This window comes from Mus pahari, chromosome 4 (assembly GCF_900095145.1).
Source record: "Mus pahari chromosome 4, PAHARI_EIJ_v1.1, whole genome shotgun sequence".
Classification (NCBI taxonomy): domain Eukaryota; kingdom Metazoa; phylum Chordata; class Mammalia; order Rodentia; family Muridae; genus Mus; species Mus pahari.
In genome coordinates, this window is record NC_034593.1 from 99,699,116 (window position 1) to 99,711,960 (window position 12,845).

Consider the following 12,845-nt stretch of genomic DNA (forward strand, 5'->3'; position numbering starts at 1 on the left):
GAGAGAGAGAGAGAGAGAGAGAGAGAGAGAGAGAGAGAGAGAGAGAGAGAATGTATCCAAAATATTACACAAAACTAGTAATAATTAAAGTAATATAGCCATTATAGTCTCAAAGCAATTGCCAATTTCATCATCTGAGAGGAAAATATTGCCGGCAAATCTACCAACTCTCGCTTGAGTTTAGGATTCTCTTTATTATATAATCTCACTAGGAAGTGGGGGTGTGGTAATAGGCTAAATATTCCATAAATCTGCAGCTCATCAGGACACCTGAAATAGACAACCATTGACTCATACTTTACAGGCATTAAGACTTTTATAGAACTACATGTTTCTGAATGGATATGGAAAGAAGGAAAATTGAAAATAATCACGTTTCATTGACTAAAGAAACTACAGAGGTAACATGATGCAAAGCCCATAACCTGTCGAGATTAGCAGCTGTGAGCAGTCACAGTGAGGTCACATGAGATGCATTTGCATTCCTTCAGTGTTCTTTGTACATGCCTGTCTGTTGTGAAAATAGGATCTTTGGGTTTCTTCCTGAGAAACAGAGGCTCCTGTCTTTTTGTTAACCGTCTCCAAAACATAATGTAATTCAACAATTTTGACAGATCTTACTTATAAGCAAGTATGACTGGGTATTATTTAAAAAATCCTGGGAGTTTAGAAAAACAAGTACCACACATTAGTATTTTAAAGATTTCTATTTTTATCAATAGAAGATCAATGATGGAAGTCAGTGCATATTTTCTAGGATGTTTGTGGAGGGGTAATATGTAAAAATGACTTCAGAATCTACTAAGTCTAAAAGAAACCTGGCATCCCGCTGCCATGTAAATGATAGATCCTTCCTTCTAATATAGGGAAGTTCAGAAATGCAAGCTTCCACAGACGCAGCTGAAAAATTCTACACCCACTTAAAGTTTGAAACAGAACTCCAGATTCTAAAATTAAAAACACTTTTCTGAAAATATGTTAAACCACTTACTTCCCTATAACACAACATAATTCACATATACACACACGTGTGCACTTTTCAATGCTAACATATCCTTGCTTTCCTAAGTCGTCTGAGATTTCATTTCCTTCCCAGTGACTTGAGGCTTTGGTTACTCAGAAACTCTCCTCAAACCCTGACCTACTAGCTAAATGCACACCGGTTTAATTGCTTAAACACACTGTCCGATGGTTTACAGAATCATAAGGGGAGCTAAGAGAGAGGTTTTTCTCCCAATAGTAAATATATGAAAGAAACTTCAACATGCATCAGCTGTCTCCTAAAACTAACTAACTAAATAAAAAACAAGACACAAACATAAAACAAAGCAGAACACCAGCCTGAATCGTTTGAACCCATGCCCAGTGAAAGCAGACAAAACAAAACTCTAATGGGAACACAGTTTTACGTCCAAATAAAATAGTTCCTTTGAAAATAAGTATGATGATTCCCCTTAAATACAAACTACAGGAAATGCCTACAAATTAAAAGCCAAATTACATGACAGACTTAATGCTCATGTTGGTATTTAGTGATGAAAGATATCTCATGTTACGGATGTTATCTAGAAGGAAGAAACATCCCTCTGGTAGGTGGAACAGCATGGTATGAGAATTGCCTGATGTATTTCTTCTTTGTAACCTGAATCCCTTGCAAGGATCCATCCAGGTTTAAGTGAAAGTCTAAAAGTTTCTTGTGTTTCAAAACAGTCTTAAGACAATTCCTGAGCCGATTTCTCCCTGCCAAAGAGAAAAGCTGGTGGGTAGGTCATTCAAAGGGACAAAGTACAAAATGCTTGCCGACCTTCTTGCTGGTTAGAGGTACTTTACTCTTCACGAACCACACAATTCAGAAAATCCTTGCCCTCGTCAAACATCGACACAAACTTTCTAGCAAGCTTAATCACTATGCATATTTGAACAAAGGATTTTGAGGGAAACATCTTTCTTGCCTTTATTTTTTTTTTCTGTCAAGATAGGAAAACTTTTAGTATTTTCAGTCATAAAACAAGGCCTGACTTCCAGAGCAAGGCTGCTGCCAGATTCACCATGTTTGGTGGATATCTGAGTCTCGCTCAGAATTTTCCACCGTGAAGAGTGGTAGGCTGCTTGGGTACTCCTTAGGCAAGGAAATGGCACAAAAGAGACAGCCAGAGGACCTATTATCTAAAAATCCACAGATGGCAAAAGTGTAGGAACTCTGCCTGACACCTTTTCAAATAAAGTTGCTTTAAAATACGCCCTACACACCACCCCCTTAAGGATTTTCCTCCCATGCCCTTGTAAAATGACAGCTACTCTTAGGGGATTTCAGAAGGGGGACGCGGGGCGGGAGGGGGGGGGGAAGGTCCCTGGATGAGGTTACCAAAACAAACAGCAGAGGGCGCAGTTTCTTTTTTTTAATCTAAGTTTCTCTCCTATGAATCACTTAATTGGTTATTTTGGGCCCAATAATATTCGGTATTATTTGTATTATATATAGATTTCCATAGATCCATAGCAGAGAGAAACTCCATGTCCCTAGTCGAATCCATCAACTGATAATGCGAAATCAGTATGGGAGGAAAAGCGCCCACCAGCTTCCCAACGCTGAGTCTTTCCCTCCTTCCACGTTCTTCTCTCCCCCAGCTTCCCGATGTGTGGTAGTAACGCTTTAATCTCGCACCAATAAAGGAGATTAAAAGAGGGACTTCAAAGCTCTCCACAGGGCGAGAAACAAGGCAAGTTTTTATTTATTTTTCCCCAGATGAGAAAACTGGAAAAAGAAAATTTTAATTAAAAAGAAAAAGAAAGAAAGAAAAAGAAAAAGCTTGTGCGATGCGTGTGGTCAGGTGTGTGGGGGAGACAAGAGCGCCGCGCGTTGCGGGTGGGTGGATGGAGGCTCAGGATGCAACAGCAAGCGACCCGGTGCTGGGCGCACGCCTGGGCTGTAGTGTGGGTGTGAGCGGTGCCAGCTCTGGAGTGCGCACAGGCTCCGCGCTACCTCCTTAAGGCGCTTTCCAAAGTTCCTCGCCCACCCGGATCTCCCCTCCCGCCCTCGGTGGGCACCGGGGGTTGGCAGAGGGAGGGATAGAAGGAGGGAGGGAACTGATGGAGAAGAGCCACCCAGAGAGACGCGGGTCGCAAGAGGAGAGGGGAGCCAGCTGCACTTACCCGGGCCCCCCGCTGACCCTCCACCGGGTGGGAGGCCAGCCGACGGCGCGGGGCGGCGCCCCTGCCCAGCTTGGTCCCGGGTGGGGCGGAGACCGCGGCTTCGGGGACCCACTGGCGGTGCACGGGGCGCGGGTGAAATGGGAACGCGGCGGGTGTGGACCCGAGCCGCTACCACAGTAGCCCCGGGGTATCCCGCCCTGCAAGCGCCCCGTTGGCGGCGGGAAGGAGGAGTCCACGGCCCCAGACCCCACAGCACCCGGCGCCCGGAGCCCCCCGCCCCGGTTACCTTGGTCTCTTGCCCCTGGGGCAGCCTTGTCGCGCGTCGCCCCCTCTCGGAGCCGGGACCCTGACGGGGGGGGAATTCCTTCCCGTTGACGTCCTCTTCCAAAATGCAAAAGATCAGTGACTTTGACAGGTAGATGAGGGGGAGGGAGATGGGTGGGCGGAGAGGAAGGGAGGATGAGAAAGGTGCCTCTCCCTCCAAAAATACAGTGGGATTAGGAACCAAATCGCCGCCTTCCGAGGTCTCGGCAGCCTTCTCCGCTCGCAGCTTCCCCGCGCCGCCGCCGCCACCGCTACCACTTCTCGCCTTAAACTTTTACTGTGGTTTTTTTTTTTTTTTTCTTTCTCTCTCTCTCTCTCTTCTCTGTTTCTATTCCTTTCTTTTCTTTTAAGCCGCAGAACGATTTTTCCCCCCTGGATCCCAGGGGATCAGAACCAGCGGCCAGGCGGCTCTATCCCGCTTGGCACCGCTTTCATTTTATTTCAGATGAAGACGTTAGGTCTTTTTTTTTTCTTTTTTGTCAGAAGCGACATAAATCAGGACAATTAGCCTTGGCGCCAAGAAGATCCTCTCGAAGCAATTTCGCCCCGGTTTTCTTCGCGCATTCCTCCACTCAAGTCAGAAATGTCACTGAATATAGCGTTGATGGCTGCGAGACGCGACGCACCCAAAGTCCGTTTGATGAAATATACATGGCCCCAAGATGCTTCGGGATTGCGGTTCGCGGCTTCCCAGCCCCCGCCCGCGGCGCCCGACCGGGACCCTGCTCCCAGCCCGCAGCCAGCTCTCGGCAAACTTAGGGGCGCGGACGAATTAGAGAGTGAGCGCCAGGGGCCGGCAAAGCGACGAGCGACGAAACAGCCCCGGGAAGCCGCAGCCCTCGGAGGGGTGGCGTGTTCTTCTCACTTAAAAAGCAGATCTTCTGCAACTGCCAGCGAGTGGAAGGATTGCAAAAAAACCTTACACTACCTCCAGACCTGGGCGCTCCGAGCGGTCCTAACTCCGTCCCGCTCGCTGCTTCTACTGCTGCTGCTCTGGCCACCACCGCTGCCACCGGGCAGGGACCACCGGCTACTGGGACAACAAGGCCACCCACAGCCTTATCTCCCACCTTTGGCGATACTCAGAAGCACTGTTGCTACTGGCTCCCCCTCTACCCTCTACTCTACCCCCTCCCCTCAGCTCTTGCATTACCTCCCAACGCACACCCGGAGCACACCCTCTTCACCCTAACTGGGAGCACGGTGGGTGGTATTTTTTTTAACTTGGAATTAGTTTGCCTAGCCAGAGCTTCCGACCTCCGAGGTGTGAAACCTATCCCACTTTAAAAAGTTCAAGTCCAAGTAGGAGCTCTGCATCAACTGCACCCTTGTTTTTCCCCTATGACAGACAAAAGTCACCCGGCCCCAGGGCTTCCTTCTCCCATTAATAAGTCTCAGACTCTCCGAAGATTTCCCCCTAGCTACTTGCTAATGTGAACTGCAAACTAATCCGACTTACATAGGAAGGGAGAGATGTTAATTAGAAAAAGGACATCGTAATGAGGAAAAGACATAGGCATCTTAATGGCAGTCCCCAACCTGGCCTCTTCCTATACAGGAAAGAGAAGAAGCCAAGTAAGGAGGAGCTGGTGTCTTGACTAACACCTGATTGGATTTGATGAGCAACCTGTCTCTGTGGTTCAAGGATTTGAGGGAGGAACTGACAAGGCGCTGCTTCTCAGACTGGTGGGGGTAAGAGGACAAGAGGCTCCTGTGTGAGTGTGTGTGTGTGTGTGTGTGTGTGTGTGTGTGTGTGTGTGTGTGTTAGGGAGACTGGAGTAGAGGTGTTCACTCAGTGTAAAACAAAGGGTCAGAATTGGATACCTGTGAGCATCAGGTCACTAGCTAAATACCCCAAAGTGAAGGCAAGCAACTAAAAGAGGCCGGGACATTTCCCAGCCAAGGCTGAGATTGATGTTGGCAGAGAGGGTGTGTGGCCAGAAGGCTACTAAATTGAGGCCTGGGAAGGAAGAGGGATTCCAACCACCAGGGCCTTCCTTCAACACCAGAGAAGACTGGGAATCCTCCCAGTGTTCTTCCCCGGGCTGGAACCTGAGCTTTCCCCTCCCCTTCCTTTCTCTTTGTTCTTTGACCCTGAAATTTTAAGAAAGGAGTTTCACCTCACCCTTAGGGGATGAAGCTGCTGGCAAGCCCGCAGCCATTGCTGGCTCTGCCTCTAGCCTGTCTCCTCCAGGATCAAAGTGTATTGATACTGTGGAAATATTGTCCACTCACCAACCCACCCACCCACCCACTCACCCTCCCTCTCTGGTCCCAGAGCACTGAGGGGCTCTGCCAGAAGGACCCGATACAGCATCCACAGTGGCCATCTCACTTCTTGCGGTGGCCTGGATGCTGGACCACTGACAGCTATGAGCCTTTCTTCTCCTCACTGCCCTTTGCAATCAGGCCAGGAGAGCCCTTTATGAGTTCTGAGTCTCAACGTCAGCTGATGCTTCCAAGTATTTCTCCAGCACATCGAAACCAGATTTGTACAGAAAAAGAGAATTCCCTCCCCAGATATACTGGGATCTCTGAAACGTTAGCCCCTACAGCCAACCCTTCCGTTGTTCTTTCTGATTCACACCCCCATTCCCAGAATTCTGGGTTCCTTTGAGAAGTCTTTTGTGACTTGTAGACATCTCACTACTCCTTGAAGCAGACAATGGCCCCACATAGATCTGCTGGGGAGATGGGACCATTTCATGTCTTCCTTGGAAACAGATCTTCCAAAACTGGGTTTTCACTCAACCACTTGCCTAACCTTTGCAGAGACTCAGAAAACAACTAACTGAACCCTTAGGTCAGACTTCTCAGAGGCTTTGTAAATCCCTCATTCGGTTCTCCTCCAGTCTTGTTCCCTCCTGTCCTGCAATGGGGGTAGAAGTGGGGAGAGTTATGTTTCTCAGCGGTGGTATAAAGCAGAACTTTGGGTGGATGTGACAAACCAAAACTGTGTATCCATGAACTAATACATGCACACATTAAACTTGCTTTCCTGAATATATCATCTCATATTTGTATGTGCTAAGGGCTGATTAGAAACCTACTTGAGCTATTTCATTGACCTCACAGAAAATAATATAGGGCATACTTTTTGCCTCTAGCAAGTGCAGGTGCACACACACGCACACACACGCACGCACACGCACATCTATATATTTAGCTTTCTTTGGACAGAATGCTTTTCTGTTTTTATTTAGCCTTTCCTCTTCTTTTAGAGGTAGACAGTTTGATCTCTCTGCTCTCTGGCTTTGGCTCTCTGGCTGGTTTCCACGAGGCCCTCATTCTTCTTCAATTTATATATCCATTTATTTGTAATCCTGTTAGATCTCTAACTGTTGCTCATTTTTCTAGGTTCTTAGCTTCCCAAAATCACTTTAGAGAGTTGGCAGGGTGTGTGAAGACTTGTAACTCTAGTGTGCCAAACTGCTGGTGATGGCAGATTTGCAAGGTACCTGCTCCAAGAAGACACATGCCTTTTTATAACTACTGTATAGCACCAGATTTTAAAAAATGGGCATAAGATAAATGTTCATGGTTGGTTTCAACTAATTTTGGCCACTCTTGGGTCTTACTGAGCTCTCTTGAAAAATGGGAACTACTCTCCACCTATTAAATTAGGACTTGGTTATAGAAATACCCAAATCAACAGTGTCAGGGATTGCTGGCGACTGTGAAAGAAATTCCATAGTTAGTGGAATAATTAATGATAATAATAATAATAATAATAATAATAATAATAATAATTTTCACTTGTCTGGAGGACAAACGAGATTGGAGAGCCAGAATAGTTGGGATCTAGTTAAAGACCCCTTGTATGTTGTAGATACCCCAGTCTTTGAATTGTCATGTAGTGGGAGGAGGATTAGTGAGCTTTAGAGTCCCTTTAATAAATGAATTAATTTCATTAATAAGAGGTCTACACTTGTGACCTAGTAACCTCTTCAAAGCTCCACCTCCAAAGGCCATCTATCATATATTATCAAGGTGGGATTAGAATTTAAACATCTTATAGGAGTGGACAGGGAAACTCAGTCAATTACTAGGGGTGAAGTCTATCTAAATAATTATGTTCTATGCCATAGTACATAATATAATATATCCTAGCATATATAATTACAGCTGCTGCTTGTGTCCAGTATAAATATCTGCCCAGCAGTTATCCAGCCTTTGGTTCTTTCCTGGCGTCCCCATGTTCTCGGGCACGTTTTGTTACAGAACCATTAGCTGTCTCATTTTGACAGGTTTTGAAGTTCTTTTACCTACAATTTTAAATGCTTCAATATTTTGACATTCAAACCTCAAGCAAGTGCTAAATGTCTGACCCAGCCTCTCTCATTAGTATATGCTGGTATTGCCCTGCAATAGTGTTGTAGATGTACCCAGGCAAGCTGTGTTTTAAATCTGTACACCAAAAAACCAACCAACCAACAAACAAACAAAAAAAAACAAAAAACAACAAAACCACAATCTCCTTTCATTTCTCTCAGGGCTGATGACAGACCAAAGGAAGTGTTATATAAAAATAAAACAGACTTCACACACTTACAGGATACCGATGCTGGAGCACAGAGACTAAGCTGATGGTATAAACCACTCATTGATGGCTAATGACTGAAGCAAGGGACATAATCCTCAGCAGGTGTGTGCTTTCTAATATACAGCTCTGCATACAAGAGTTTGGAAATAATAAAACTTTTAATTTCAAAAACTATGGCATTGGATTTATTTTAAGAGAAAGTACAATAACTTAAAAAGATGGGTTTTAGTCACATATTCCATCAATCATATCCATTCTAGTCTGAGAGCACTAGGATTTTAAAGTGTTTGTATGTTTGTTTGCCCTCTCCCATCCATATAAAGCCAATAGCAATTATTCCTTAATTAATATATGACACCAGACATTGTAACTCAACTCGTCCTAAGATGTCACCACCTGCTTTTCGTTCTTTATTTCTTCTTTGCTCCCTCCCTTTCCTTCTTTCTTTCCTGTAATGAATTTTTTCAAGTTTATTTTTCTTCAAAGTATGAAGACAAGCATGCTACCAGCAGGTATGGATTATGCCATGGACTCTGCAAACTAAGAAAGATCGTGAGAACTCTTTCATTATGTCTAGCTTGCCAGCCAAAAGCCATTAACCTATTTCTTTAAAGAAGATGAGATCCCATCATTAGTTTCATACATTGGCTGAGAACCTTCATTGTCAAAAGTCAGAAGCTGTTGAACATTTCCTCTAAGGAAATCTTCATACTTTCAGTCAATCTACAACACCAGCAACAACAGCAATAGATTTTATATAATCAAGAAGGAAAATGTATAGATGGTAGCTGACTAACTTCTCTTGTCCACCTCAGAGATCTTTCTATCAACCCCATCCTATTAGTCATTCTATTCAGTGAACTTTGCAAGAACTCACAGTCATTTCTGGAACATTCCTGGGTACTGAAGTAAATGCCAAACTCAATCAGTGTTCAGAAATCACCTTGGAAGGAGAGTTGGAGAACTATCGGTGACGAGCAGCGTTAACGTTTTTAGAAATAACTTAAAGGTGGAATCATTGAACTATGAAACTCAGAGACTCATTCCATAACCAAAGTGGGGGAAAACTACACAGACAACTCTACCTGTGCAGTGATCCAGACTAGGATGCAGTGTAGTACCGTGCCTTTGTGAGCTACCTTGTGAATATGGAACAGAATGCAATCATGGACCAGTTACACCTCAGCAAACCACTGCATTGGGAGTATCTGTGATCTGGACTGGGTCTACGCAGCTACAGAAGAGAGAGCTAAGATAACAGGGTAGCAGCTGGCTGGAGGTGTATTTCATCCAGACAAGTTTTCCTCCTTTTCCTGACTTCTCACTTCCAGGTTCAGTTTGAGGTTTGCAGGTCTCCAGTCATCCCGCTCACTGCTTTTGGTGCGTCTCCACTGCTCCAGCCTTCAACCTGAATGGAAGCAGTGGGTGGGAGCTGGCTGCTGGGTGCTGGTGAGTAAGGCCGATTCATGCCAAGTGGCCTTTACTTCCTAGTGGGCTGCCTTCTTCCTTTGCAATAAGGTTCCCACTGCTGAGAAAATGACTAAGTCTCTTAAATCCTGCCTCCATTTGTAAGGCAAAGGACTGAGAGCAGAGGTATTATGAAGCCTTCTTATTTCAGTAAGTCAGCAAGACATCCAACTGTCAGTTCTCTGAACTCTGAAATCCTATAGAAAATAGCATAAGCGTCGGATTCCTATGATCTCATAGAATATATTTCCTGTTCTCTTCCCCTGTTCTTATTCTTCTTCCTCAGACATGAATTTCACGTCTACTCTGTGCTAGAGACTGAACCGGAAATAAGATTACAATGGCAGTCTCCTGTATGGCTTACGTGTTTAGTAAACTTGTGAACAGGCAACAGCACATTGCCACAGGAACTGAATAACAAACCAAGGAGCTCAAAGAGCTTTCTTGGGAATACAGGACAAAGCTGGATAGACTGAATGACTCACACAGCATACCACAGAGGATAATTAGTTACCCATTAACACACGGACGAATATAAGGATTCATGGAGATCAAGAACCAAGGATAGGAAAGCCAGGAATGTAATCTGAGAGAAATTATTTTGGGATATCCAAGTAGTTTGTTATGACTGCAGCTTACAACACATAAAGGTAGCCCTTGTGATGAACACTTGTAACCATTTTAACAACAAAAACCCAACACAATAATGGAAGACAATAGAGGAAAAGAGCAAGGAAGCAAGCCATCTTAGGTCATTTACATCAAGGCCTATAAATATGGATACAATTTTCCATTAATTCCAAAATGGAAACTTCATATGTTCCAACCTAACGTGTCCAAATACCTCCCACTCAGTTCTAGACTGGAGGCCCTGGGGTAGTTTAGAGGTCTGGTGGGGTAGGTGCTGGGTGCTGGGGTCATCCTCATGGAGACAGGGGTGTTGGGAGGAGGTATGGGATGTGGAACAGTTGGAGGGTTAACCAGGAAGGAAATAAAATCTGGAGTGTAAAATAAAATAAAATAGTAAATAAATAACAAAAGATTTTTAAAAAGCATTGAGAACAGAATGTTTTTAACCATTAAATAATCTTATTTATCCTACCTTTGCTTTTAGAGCACATCATGTGCTTTTCTTATGTTTTTAAAAATGGGTAATATGGCTTGCTAGTGGAGTTGTATGCTTAGGCTGGTATTAAATAAAATTAGTTGGATTTTTTTGAAAAAGTGGCAGCAGCAGAATGAGGTGACTGAAGAGCAGACTGGGGGCTAGGCAGCTAAGGTCCAGGCATAACACATTAGATAATAGACAACTGAATCATGCATAGCCCCAGCTCCAGTTAAGCCATAGACAAAATGACCAGGTCCTGCCCATTCATCCCTGCTTTGCATATTTGTCATCCTAAGTAACTGTGCTTCATTCTGACTTCATATTAAAAACCACTATTAGCCTGTCATTGTGGTGCATGCTTCTAGGGCTAGCACTCAGGAGGCAGAGGCAGGCAGATCTCAAAGATTGTGAGGCCAGTCTGGCCTACATAGAAAATTCCAGACTTGCCAGGGATGCATAGTGAGACCTTGCCCCCCCCCCCAAAAAAAAGGAAAAGAAAATAAGAAACAGTAATTTCTTAAAATTTAAAAACCTGTTCATTGAAATAAAAGAAGAAAATATGAAAAGCCAGAAAGTAAGGCATAAAACAAAAGAAAAGTGGAAATCATTTGTCATGGAAGAAAGTAGTGATTAATTGATTAATAATAGTATTCCCTGTTTCTTTAAATGAAAACAGAATGCAGAATTCTTTTTCTCTTTTGTGCAGAAAGCTAATTAGGCTCTTACATAGTTTTTGACCTAAAGGTTGGGAGCTATACATATTGGCACTGTGGATAAAAACTGAATCATCTTTTATATTTTTTACCTGCCCTCCTCACATACTCCCACTGCCTTCCACATTTACAAACTTGAGTTTTTCTTGATAGCTATGAAAAATGAGACTTTGGATTCATTCGTTTTGTCAGTGATAAAATTATATCAGTGCCTACCACCATGAAGGGTGAGTCTGCAACAAGAGAGTGCTAGACTGTCAATGATGGTACAGCATCACACACAGACACACACACAAGCACATTTACATACACCTACACACACCTACACACACAGCCATATGCACACATACATTCACACACATACACATACACATAGGCATATGTACATATACACACATACATAGGCACATGCCCAGGCATGCACACACACACAATCACACACATGCACACACACACACACACACACACACACACACACACACACACTGCTGTTAGGATCTTACAGTAACTCTGACCAACTAATAGGCAAAAAAAGCCGGATATTCAAGACTCCTTAATTTATTTAGAAGTATAAACTTTTTACTTCCAACAGAAAAATGACAGATAGACATGAGAAGTTTAGCTTGAAATCTCCTAGACAGACAGACAGACAGGTGGACAGACCGACAGAAAGACAGGGAAAGAGATAGACATATTTCAAGAGGAATTTTTCCCAGAAATTCCAACATGATAGAAAAAGCAGATAGAAAAATAGAAGTAAATGAGGAAGTGCCAGCTTGTGTTGTCCCAGTCTGTTATGTAAGTCATTTTCACTTCTTAACTCTCTCAGTGATAAAATGAGGGGGTGAGTTCAATGAATCAAATGCAGTCTGCGGGCTCCCTGCCTCTGGAGGACCTTGGTGGCCTGTTAGGCAGCAGGTAGCTGGGCTCATCCCATAGCCACCTAATCAGCATCCACTTGGGGGACTCCTGCTGAACCACAATGAAGTCTGGGTGGCTCAAGCTTAAACTATGTTTCACACTCTTATATTTTGAGTCTTGCTTTGAGGTAGGGATTAATTTAAATGAAGACTAAGGTAAAAAAAAAAAAGAAATCTAGTTCTCATATTTTTGGATAATGGATAGAATCTCTGACTTTTGAAAGCTGTATATAAATTTCTATATATTAGAATTAAGTAGGATATAAGTTTGATTCCCAAAAAGATTAGTTAAAATAAAGGCCAAGGACTTTGAGATCATATTTTTAAGGCAGAAAGAAATCAGGCATTTGCCACATAAGACAGTTAATTTGTACCTATGCTCACTGAGGCCCGGTTTCTAGAATATATGTATTAGTTATAAGCTGCCATAATCTTTGCTAGAAATGTATTCCTACACTAGTAAATACAGGTCCCTGAAAACTACCAGAAGATCCAGCCAGGAGGTATTAGAAGCCTTTTGAACATTTCATTCTGGTTGAATTTTTCAAAATCAGACAATGGTTATCAGACTCTCTCTACCAACATTAAATAATATGTGTACACAAAATGGCTATGGA

General features: G+C 43.5%; 1 protein-coding gene across 8 annotated transcripts in view; it reads right to left on the reverse strand.

Annotated features, from left to right (window-relative positions):
* Window positions 1–4,589, reverse strand: part of Ntng1 (netrin G1) — a 348,447-nt gene extending 343,858 nt beyond the window's left edge. For 3 of the 8 annotated variants that reach the window (XM_021195663.2, XM_029537537.1, XM_029537536.1), the window contains exon 1: window positions 3,440–4,588. The gene's annotated coding sequence lies outside the window, so the exon portion shown is untranslated. Of the gene's footprint in view, window positions 1–3,439 lie in introns of all 8 variants that reach the window. The other 5 variants (XM_021195668.2, XM_021195669.2, XM_021195670.2 and 2 more) reach the window with 5 other exon arrangements.
* Window positions 4,590–12,845: the final 8,256 nt, after the last annotated feature.